This window comes from Arachis duranensis, chromosome 9 (genome assembly GCF_000817695.3).
Source record: "Arachis duranensis cultivar V14167 chromosome 9, aradu.V14167.gnm2.J7QH, whole genome shotgun sequence".
Classification (NCBI taxonomy): Eukaryota; Viridiplantae; Streptophyta; class Magnoliopsida; order Fabales; family Fabaceae; genus Arachis; species Arachis duranensis.
In genome coordinates this window covers 22,354,355-22,365,428 of record NC_029780.3, presented here as the reverse complement: position 1 = coordinate 22,365,428, position 11,074 = coordinate 22,354,355, and positions in this window count along the sequence as shown.

The window sequence follows — 11,074 nt, the reverse complement described above, 5'->3', positions numbered from 1 at the left end:
TATGGTGTGTAGAAACTCTACCGTTGAAAATACATAAGAACAAGGTCTAGGCATGGCCGAATGGCCAGCCTCCCAAAGAGGTTTCAATCATAAAAACATGATCAAAAGATGATCCGAAGATTGAAAGATTCTCTAAATACAATAGCAAAAGGTCCTATTTATAGAGAACTAGTAGCCTAGGGTTTACAGAAATGAGTAAATGACGTAAAATTCTACTTCTGGGCCCACTTGGTGTGTGCTTGGGCTGAGAATTGAAGCTTCCATGTGTAGAGACTTTTCTTGGAGTTAAACGCCAGCTTTTGTGCCAGTTTGGGCATTTAACTCCCACTTTTGTGCCAGTTCCGGCGTTTAACGCCGGGAATTCTGAAGCTGACTTGGAACGCCTATTTGGGCCATCAAATCTCAGGCAAAGTATGGACTATTATATATTGATAGAAAGCCCTGGATGTATGATTTCCAACGCAATTGAGAGCGAACCAATTGGGCTTCTGTAGCTCTAGAAAATCCACTTCGAGTGCAGGGAGGTCAGAATCCAACAGCATCTGCAGCCCTTTTCAGCCTCTGAATCAGATTTTTGCTCAGGTCCCTCAATTTCAGCCAGAAAATACCTGAAATCATAGAAAAACACATAAACTCATAATAAACTCCAGAAAAGTGAATTTTAAATAAAAACTAATAAAAATATAATAAAAACTAACTAAAATATACTAAAAGCATACTAAAAATAATGCCAAAAAGCGTATAAATTATCCGCTCATCAGACGTCCCCTAGACAGAAAGGAGTTCGCTATTGAGGACCTAAAGGAATCTGAGGCTTATATAGAGACCATAGAGATTCCATTAAACTTTCTTCTGCCATTCATGAGCTTTGAGAACGATTCTTCCTCTGAAGAGGATGAAGATGTAACTGAAGATCAAGTTGCTCAATATTTAGGAGCCATCATGAAGCTGAATGCCAAGTTGTTTGGTAATGAGACTTGGGAAGATGAACCTCCCTTGCTTATTAGTAAACTAAATACATGGGTTTAGCAAACTTTACCTCAAAAGAAACAAGATCCTGGTAAATTCTCAATACCCTGTACAATAGGCACCATGACCTTTGAGAAGGCTCTGTGTGACCTGGGGTCAGGTATAAATCTTATGCCACTGTTTGTAATGGAGAAACTGGGGATCTTTGAGGTACAAGCTGCAAGAATCTCATTATAGATGGCAGACAAGTCAATAAAACAAGCTTATGGATTGGTAGAGGACGTGTTAGTGAAGGTTAAAGGCCTTTACATCCCTGCTGATTTCATAATTCTAGACACTGGGAAGGGTGAGGATGAATGCATCATCCTTGGAAGACCCTTCCTAGCCACAGCAGGAGCTGTGATTGATGTTGACAGAGAAGAGCTAGTCCTTCAATTGAATGGGGACTACCTTGTGTTTAAAGCTCAAGGATCTTCCTCTGTAACCATGGAGAGGAAGCATGAAAAGCTTCTCTCAATACAGAGTCAAACAAAGCCCCACAATCAAACTCTAAGTTTGGTGTTAGGAGGCCACAACCAAACTCTAAGTTTGGTGTTGAACCCCCACATTCAAACTCTATGTTTGGTGTTGGGAGGTCCCAACAATGCTCTGAACATCTGTGAAGCTCCATGAGAGCTCACTGTCAAGCTATTGACATTAAAGAATCACTTATTAGGAGGTAAACCAATTTTTATTTATCTATATTTCTATTGTTCTTTTATGTTTTATTTGGTTTATGATCATGTGGAGTCCCAAAACAATTGCAAAAATTAAAAACAGAATAAAAAACAGCAGTAGAAAAAGCACACCCTGGAGGAAGAGCTGTCTGGCGTTCAAACGCCAGAAACAAGTATCTGTTTGGCGTTTAACGCCAGAAACAAGCACCAAGCTGGTGTTTAATGCCAGAAACAAGCATCAGGCAGGCGTTAAACGCCAGAAACAAGCTACCTTTGGGCGTTTAACGCCAGAAACAAGCATCTGTCTGGCGTTTAATGCCAGAAACAAGCACCAAGCTGGCGTTTAACGCCAGAAACAAGCATTAGTCTGGCGTTAAACGTCAGGATTGCATACAGAGGGCATTTTACACGCCTAAAAGGTGCAGGGATGAGAAATCCTTGACACCTCAAGATCTGTGGACCCCAATCCCATTCAATAAGTCGGAATCTTAATGGTTCAAGAGTTCTATGCAAACGCATGGATCACTAGGAACCATGATCAAAGCATGAACCCAAACCCAAAGAATCGGCTTACAATAGTTCGGGGAAAATGCTTAGATTTCAGTCCGGAGAACGTAAGGTTGGCGTTCAACTTGCCTATGATGCAAGAAGATGCACGCCCCTACACTAGAAGGGTCAACTTTGATCAAAGGTTGGACCAAGTTCTCATGGACATATGTGTGGAAGGAGCTCAATGGGAAAGATACTCAAAAGGCAAGCCGATTCAATTGAGAAGACTGGATCTTAAGCCTGTGGCTAGAGGATGGTTGGAGTTCATCCAACGCTCCATCATCCTCACTAGCAACCGATTCGAAGTAACTGTGGATCGGGCCATCATGATCCATAGCATCATGATTGGAGAGGAAGTAGAAGTTCATGAAGTCATCCCTCTAGAACTCTACAAAGTAGCCGAAAAGCCCTCCACCTTGGCAAGGCTAGCTTTTCCTCATCTCATTTGCCATCTATGCTACTTAGCTGGAGTTGTTATAGAAGGAGACATCCCCATTGAAGAGGACAAGCCCATCACCAAAAAAAGGATGGAGCAAACAAGAGAGCCCATTCATGGATCTCAAGAGACGCATGAGGAAGCTCATCATCAAGAAATCTCTGAGATGCCTCAAGGGATCCATTTTCCTCCAAACAAATATTGGGAACAACTCAACACTTCTCTAGAAGGATTGAGTCATAACATGAACCAATTAAGGGTGAAACACCAAGAGCACTCCATCATTCTCAATGAGATTAGAGAAGATCAAAGATCTATGAGGGAGGAGCAACAAAGGCAAGGAAGAGACATAGAGGAGCTCAAGAACACCATTGGTCCTTCAAGAAGGCGTCACCCTCACTAAGGTGGACTCATTCCTTAACTTTCTTATTCTTATTTCTCTATTTTTCAGTTTTATGCTATATATTTGTCTATGTTTTGAGTTTTTACTACATGATCATTAGTATTTAGTAACTATGTCTTAAGGCTATGAATAATTCCATGAATCATTCACCTTTCTTAAATGAAAAGTTTTTTTTTTTTTACAAAAGAACAAGAAGTATATGAGTTTCAAATTCATCCTTGAAATTAGTTTAATTATATTGATGTGGTGACAATACTTTTTGTTTTCTGAATGAATGCTTGAACAGTGCATATGTTTGATCTTGTTGTTTATGAATGTTAAAATTGTTGGCTCTTGAAAGAATGATGAAAAAGAGAAATGTTATTGATGATCTAAAAAATCATAAAATTGATTCCTGAAGCAAGAAAAAGCAGTGAATAACAAAGCTTGCAAAAAAATGGCAAAAAAAAAGAGAAAGAGAAAGAAAAAGCAAGCAGAAAAAGCCAATAGCCCTTAAAACCAAAAGGCAAGGGTAAAAAGGATCCAAGGCTTTGAGCATCAATGGATAGGAGGGCCCAAGGAAATAAAATCCAGGCCTAAGCGGCTAAATCAAGCTGTCCCTAACCATGTGCTTGTGGCATGAAGGTCCAAGTGAAAAGCTTGAGACCGAGTGGTTAAAGTCGTGATCCAAAGCAAAAAGAGTGTGCTTAAGAGCTCTGGACACCTCTAACTGGGGGCTTTAGCAAAGCTGAGTCACAATCTGAAAAGGTTCACCCAGTCATGTGTCTGTGGCATTTATGTATCTGGTGGTAATACTGGAAAACAAAGTGCTTAGGGCCACGACCAAGACTCATAAAAGTAGTTGTGTTCAAGAATCAACATACTTAACTAGGAGAATGAATAACACTATCTGAACTCTGAGTTCCTATGGATGCCAATCATTTTAAACTTCTAAGGACAAAGTGAGATGCCAAAACTGTTCAGAAGCAAAAAGCTACAAGTCCCGCTCATCTAATTAGAACTAATATTCATTAATATTTTGGGATTTATAGTATATTCTCTTCTTTTTATCCTATTTGATTTTCAGTTGCTTGGGGACAAGCAACAATTTAAGTTTGGTGTTGGGATGAGCGGATAATTTATACGCTTTTTGGCATTGTTTTTAGGTAGCTTTTAGTAGGATCTAGCTACTTTTAGGGATGTTTTTATTAGTTTTTATGCAAAATTCACATTTCTAGACTTTACTATGATTTTGTGTGTTTTTCTGTGATTTCAGGTATTTTCTGGCTGAAATTGAGTGACTTGAGCAAAAATCTGATAGGAGGCTGAAAAAGGACTACAGATGTTGTTGGATTCTGACCTCCCTGCACTCGAAATGGATTTTCTGGAGCTACAAAACTCCAAATGGCACGCTCTTAATTGCGTTGGAAAGTAGACATCCAGGGCTTTCCAGCAGTATATAATAGTCCATACTTTGTTCCAGTTTAGATGATGCAAACGGGCTTTCAACGCCAGTTTTATGCTGCATTCTGGAGTAAAACGCCAGAAACACGTCACAAACCAGAGTTAGATGCCAAAAACACGTTACAACTTGGCGTTTAATCCCAAGAGAAGCCTTTGCACGTGTAAAGCTCAAGCTCAGCCCAAGCACACACCAAAGTGGGCCCTGGAAGTGGATTTCTGCACTTAGATTTATTTCTATAAACCCTAGTAACTAGTTTAGTATAAATAGAACTTTTTACTATTATACTAGGAGTCTTTTTCCCTATTTTCGAATACATATGCCATTTAGGGAGGCTGGCCATTTGGCCATGCCTGGACCTTTATCACTTATGTATTTTCAACGGTGGAGTTTCTACACACCATAGATTAAGGTGTTGAGCTCTATTGTACCTCGAGTATTAATGCAAAGTACTATTGTTCTTCTATTCAATTCATGCTTATTCTTATTCTAAGATATTCATTCGTACTTCAACCTAATAAATGTGATGATCCGTGACACTCATCACTATTCTCACTTTTGAATGCGTGCCTGACAAACACTTCTGTTCTACCTGCGAAAGCTAGAGTGTGTATCTCTCGGATTCCTGACCCACGATGCATGGTTGCCTCGCCTGACAATCGAGCCTCCCATTCCGTGAGATCAGAGTCTTCGTGGTATAAGCTAGAACTATTGGCGGCCATTCCTAATATCCAAAAAGTCTAAACCATGTCTGTGGTATTCCGAGTAGGATCTGAGATGGGATGATTGTGACGAGCTTCAAACTCGCGAGTGTTAGGCGTAGTGATAGACGCAAAAGAATCACAGGATTCTATTCCAACATGATCAAGAACCGACAGATGATTAGCCGTGCTGTGACAGCACATTTGGACCATTTTCACTGAGAGGATAGGAAGTAGCCATTAACAAAGGTGACGCCCTACATACAGCTTGCCATGGAAAGAGGTAAGAATGATTGGATGAAAGCAATAGGAAAGCAGAAATTCAGAAGGAACACATTATCTTCATGCACTTATCTGAAATTTCTACCAATAAATTACATAAGTATCTCTATCTTTATTTTATGCTTTATTTATCTTTATATTCGAAAACCTTTATAACCATTAGAATCCGCCTGACTGAGATTTACAAGATAACCATAGCTTGCTTCAAGCCGACAATCTCCGTGGGATCGACCCTTACTCACGTAAGGTTTATTACTTGGACGACCCAGTGCACTTGTTGGTTAGTTGTGCGAAATTGTGAAAAAGAGTGATATTTTAATAGTGCGTACCAAGTTGTTGCCGCCATTGAGATCACAACTTCGTGCACCAGGGCCCAAATAGAGGAACACGACCCAAATCCACTGGCAGTCAAAGCCTATAGAGATAAAGGGCGGTTCCCTTGAAAGATAAGCTGATCTCACCCAAAGATAAGATAAGATAAGATAACTAACTTATCTTATCTATAGAGGTCACTCCACACCTCTATAAATACACTGGAGCACCCAGGTATAACTCATACTTTGATTCTACTAAAAACCTATTTAATACCCTTGCTAACTTAAGCATCGGAGTCCCTTGCAGGTACCACCACCCTCCAGTGATGAAGGATTAGCACCATCACCAAGTCCAACAGGTCGGACACAACAGCTCCGAGCAGTACAGAAAGATCTCGTCTATGATCGACCTACAGTTTCAGGTAACCCTCGGAACATTGGCGCCGTTGCCGGGGAACCTGGAAGTCATCCCATCGTCATGGCGGATGACCATGACAACGACCACAATTCAGATCTAGAGGATAGAATGCCACACAAAAATACGAACAGTACACCAAAGGATACTTCCTAACTTAACAACAAAAAGAATTTTCCAAACGCAGAAGCCATGGAGGTGCTTCAAGATCGTTTGAAACAACTTGAAGAAGAAGCCCTACGTCAACGAGAGGCTGAGAAAGACCTACAAAAGGAAATAAGGTGACGCCGGGAATTAGAGGACAAACTCCTAAAACTTGAAGCCAATCTCAAGACCAAAGCCAACCAATCCCCTCATGATGATAGCTCCCGCAAGGAACAAGATCCATTCACCAAGGAGATCATGAAGACCGAGATCCCAAAACACTTTAAACTCCCGAACATGACTTTATACGATGGTACTATAGATCCCGGTCATTATCTCAGCAATTTCAGAAGTAGAATGTACCTCACCGATGTCTCAGATGCAGTTCGTTGCAAAGCCTTTCCGACTACTTTAACAAAGATGGCAATTAGATGGTTCGACAACCTACCTCCTAGGTCCATCTCGAGTTTCGACGACTTGGCCAAGAAGTTTTTGGCCAGATTCTCCATCCAAAAGGACAAGGCTAAGCACGCCCCAAGTCTTTTAGGAATCAGACAAGGAGAACGGGAAAGTCTCTGCAACTACATGGAAAGATTCAACAAAATGTGCTTGGACATACAAAGCCTACCAACAGAGGCTGCCATTATAGGCCTCATCAATGGCTTGCGAGAGGGACCTTTTAGCCAATCTATATCGAAAAAACACCCCACATCTCTGAATGAAGTGCAAGAATGAGCAGAGAAGTACATCAACATGGAGGAAAACTCTCGACTAGGAGAGACCTCAAAATCCGGATTCACCTCCCGGGATAAGGACAAAGAGTCCAAAAAGAAGGAAGATCGACATGGAGAAAAAATAAAAAAATACCACAATTACACCCCTCTTCGGGTGTCTCTTGTGGATGTCTACAGAGAGGTTTGCCACACTGAAAAAATACCTCCAGCTCGACCACTCAAAGGCAAAAAAAAAAGAAGAAATCGGGCTAAATATTGGGAATATCATCGAATCCGCGGGCATTCCACCAATGAATGTTTTGATTTAAAAAATGTCATAGAAAAGCTAGTAAGAGAGCGGAAGCTAGATCGGTATCTGGCCACCCAGGATGATGAGCAAAGAAAAAGAAGAAGAGAAGAAGATGTCGGATGAACCGAGCGATCACCTCGTACACCAGAAAGACATGTTCACATGATACACGACGGATTTGCGGGGGGAGAAATCTCCAAATCATCTCGCAAAAGACATCTTAAAGAAATATATCATGTTGAAGGGAAGGAGGAAGCACCCGACATCCCCGCAATTACTTTCGCCAAAGAAGACGCATCTGGTATCATCTCAGGACACGACGATCCCATGGTCATCACTGTTATACTGGCAAACGCAAATCTCCACCGCACACTGATAGACCAAGGGAGCTCCGCCGACATCTTGTTCAAAACTGCCTTCGACAAGCTTGGCTTGGAAGAAAAAGAACTTAGAGCATATCTGAACAACCTGTTCAGACTAGGAGACACCCCAGTTCAACCACTTGGATACATCTTGCTACACACGACCTTCGGAAAAGGAACCCAGTCAAGAACACTCAAGATAGATTACATTATGGTCGACGTAAGTTCAGCCTACAACGCCTTAATAGGTCAGACAACATTGAATCAGCTCGGCGCAATAGTCTCGACTCCACATCTATGCATGAAATTTCCAACTGCAGAAGGGATAGCTACAATAAAGGCAGACCAGAAGACGGTGCGCCGCTGTTACCATGAAAGTCTAAACCTCAGAGGCAGAGGAGAAGAATTCCACACAATCGAACTTGGTGGAGTTCAGAGGCGGGAAGAGCTCCGCCCACAACCTGGAGGTGAAATAGAGAAAGTCCAGATCGGGGACACCCCGGACCAAACGACCAATATCGGTACAATCCTAAAAGGAGATATAAAAGAATCACTCATACAGTTCTTACGACATAACATCGACCTTTTTGTGTGGAAAGCCGCAGACAAGCCAGGCATAGACCCCAAGTTAATGTGCCACAAGCTATCAGTTTACCCAGGATCTCGGGCAGTACGACAGAGGCGTAGAAATCTCGGACCAGAACGATCCCAAGCTATGGAAGAGCAGGTACAAGCTCTACTGGAGGTAGGATTCATAAGAGAAGTCAAATACCGACTTTGGCTAGCTAACGTCATCTTGGTGAAAAAATCAAACGGAAGTGGCGAATGTGCACCGACTATACTGATCTCAACAAAGCCTGCCCAAAAGATCCTTATCCACTCCTAAGTATCGACGCTCTGGTAGATGCTTCCTCCAGATATAAATACCTCTCGTTTATGGATGCATACTCGGGATACAATCAAATCCCAATGTATCCACCCGACCAAGAAAAAACTTCCTTCTTAACCCCAAAAGCAAACTACTGCTACATCGTCATGCCTTTCGGTCTTAAAAATGCGAGAGCTTCTTATCAGAGATTAATGAATAAGGTCTTTACGGATCACATCAGAAAAATCAGGGAAGTCTATGTGGACGACATGTTAATAAAGACACAAAATGAAGAGATGCTATTGTCCAACCTGACCCAAGTATTCGACGCTATAAGACGGCATGGCAAGCGACTCAATCCCGCAAAATGCACCTTCGCCGTAGAAGCTGGTAAATTCTTGGGTTTTATGCTCACACAAAGAGGAACCGAAGCAAACCCGGATAAGGAAGGGAAAGAGGTTTGAATGGACAGCGGAGTGCGAGCAAGCCTTCCAAGATTTCAAAAGGTTCCTGGGACAGCCACCTATCCTAACTCGGCCACGGAAAGGAAAACCACTCATATTGTACCTCACGGTAGGAAGTCGGGCAGTAGCCTCAGCACTAGTCCGAGAAGACGACAGTGGGCAACAACCCGTATACTTCATCAATAAAGCATTACAGGAAGCCGAGCTGAACTACCAAAAAATAAAAAAGTTTGCCTACACTCTCATACTAACATCTCGACGACTTTGTCCATACCTCTAAGCCCACACCATTAGGGTTCGAACCAACCAGCCCATAAAAGGGATTTTACAGAAAACGGACCTGGCGGGTAGAATCCTGCAATGACCAGTCTAGTTATCCGAATTCGATCTTCAATACGAAGCTCGGACAGCCATCAAATCACAATACATGGCCGACTTCATTACAGAATTTACAGACACACCGGAAATCCCCACAGAAGGGAATCTCTATGTGGACGGTTCCTCAAATAAAACTGGAAACGGCGCGGGTGTGATAATTGAAAGCGACCAATGAACCCAAATTGAACTCTCCCTCATATTTGGGTTCCCTACCTCAAACAACCAAGTGGAATACGAGGCACTACTAGCTGGTTTGAAGCTGGCTAAGGAGGTTGGAGCTCAAAAACTTATCATCTTCAGCGACTCACAAGTAGTCACTTCACAAATAGCAGGAAGCTACCAAGCCAAAATCCCACCATGAAAAAGTACTTGGGCAAAATCAGGGAATAGCTCGGACAACTCGGAGAATATGAGGTCCGTCACATCCCCCAAGAACAGAATGCCCGAGCTGACGCACTCTCAAAACTAGCCAGCACCAAACCAGGGGGCAACAATAGAAGCCTCATTCAAAAAACTCTGCAGAACCCATCAATTTCAGAAGAAGATAAAGTCCTAGCCATAACATGTCAGGATCAAGGATGGATGACTCCCATAATTAATTACCTCAGAACAGAAACACTCCCCATGGAGGAAAATGAGGCAAAAAAGTTAAAATGAGAAACACAATACTGCACTATCATAAACAACACTCTATACAAAAGAGGGATTTCAATACCATTATTAAAATGTGTGCCGACTTCCAACACAAAAGAAGTTCTAGAAGAAGTACAAAGTGGCATTTGTGGCAATCATCTCGGAGCGCAAACACTTACCAAGAAAGTATTCCGGGCAGGATTTTATTGGCTAACTCTACAAAAGAAAGCCACAGAGTTCATAAAGGCATGTCCATCATGTCAGAAACAGGCCAACTTTCACATCACCCCGCCAGAGGAGCTCATCAGCGTGACCTCACCTTGGCCATTCGCAAAATGGGGACTTTACCTTCTTGGACCCTTCCCTCAGGGATCAGGACAAGTTAAATTCCTCATAGTGGGGATAGACTATTTCACAAAGTGGATCGAGGCAGAACCCCTAGCTAATGCCACTGCTCAAAAAAGTCTAAAATTTCTATATAGGAACATTATCACAAGGTTTGGGGTTCCATACTCCATCACCACAGACAATGGTACCCAGTTCACAGATGCAGGCTTCAGAAAGCTGGCGGCTGACTTGAATATAAAACAACAATTCACTTCCGTAGAACATCCCCAAGCCAATAGACAAGCCGAAGTTGCCAACAAAGTCGTACTGGCCGGGCTGAAACGGAGATTACAGGACGCAAAGAGACCCTGGGCCGAGGAGCTCCCACAAGTCATATGGGCATATCGAACAATGCCACATTCCACCACAAAGGAATTACCCTTCCGATTAGCGTACGGAATGGAGGCAATGATCCCAGTGGAGATTGATGAAAGGTCACCTCGAGTGATCCACTATAGTGAGGAAGCCAACTCCCAATTTCAAAGGGAAGATCTCGACCTACTTCCGAAAGTCTGAGAAAGGGCTCGGATTAGGGAAGAAGCATTAAAACGACGAATGGCTGCGAGATACAATCAAAAGGTAGTACAGC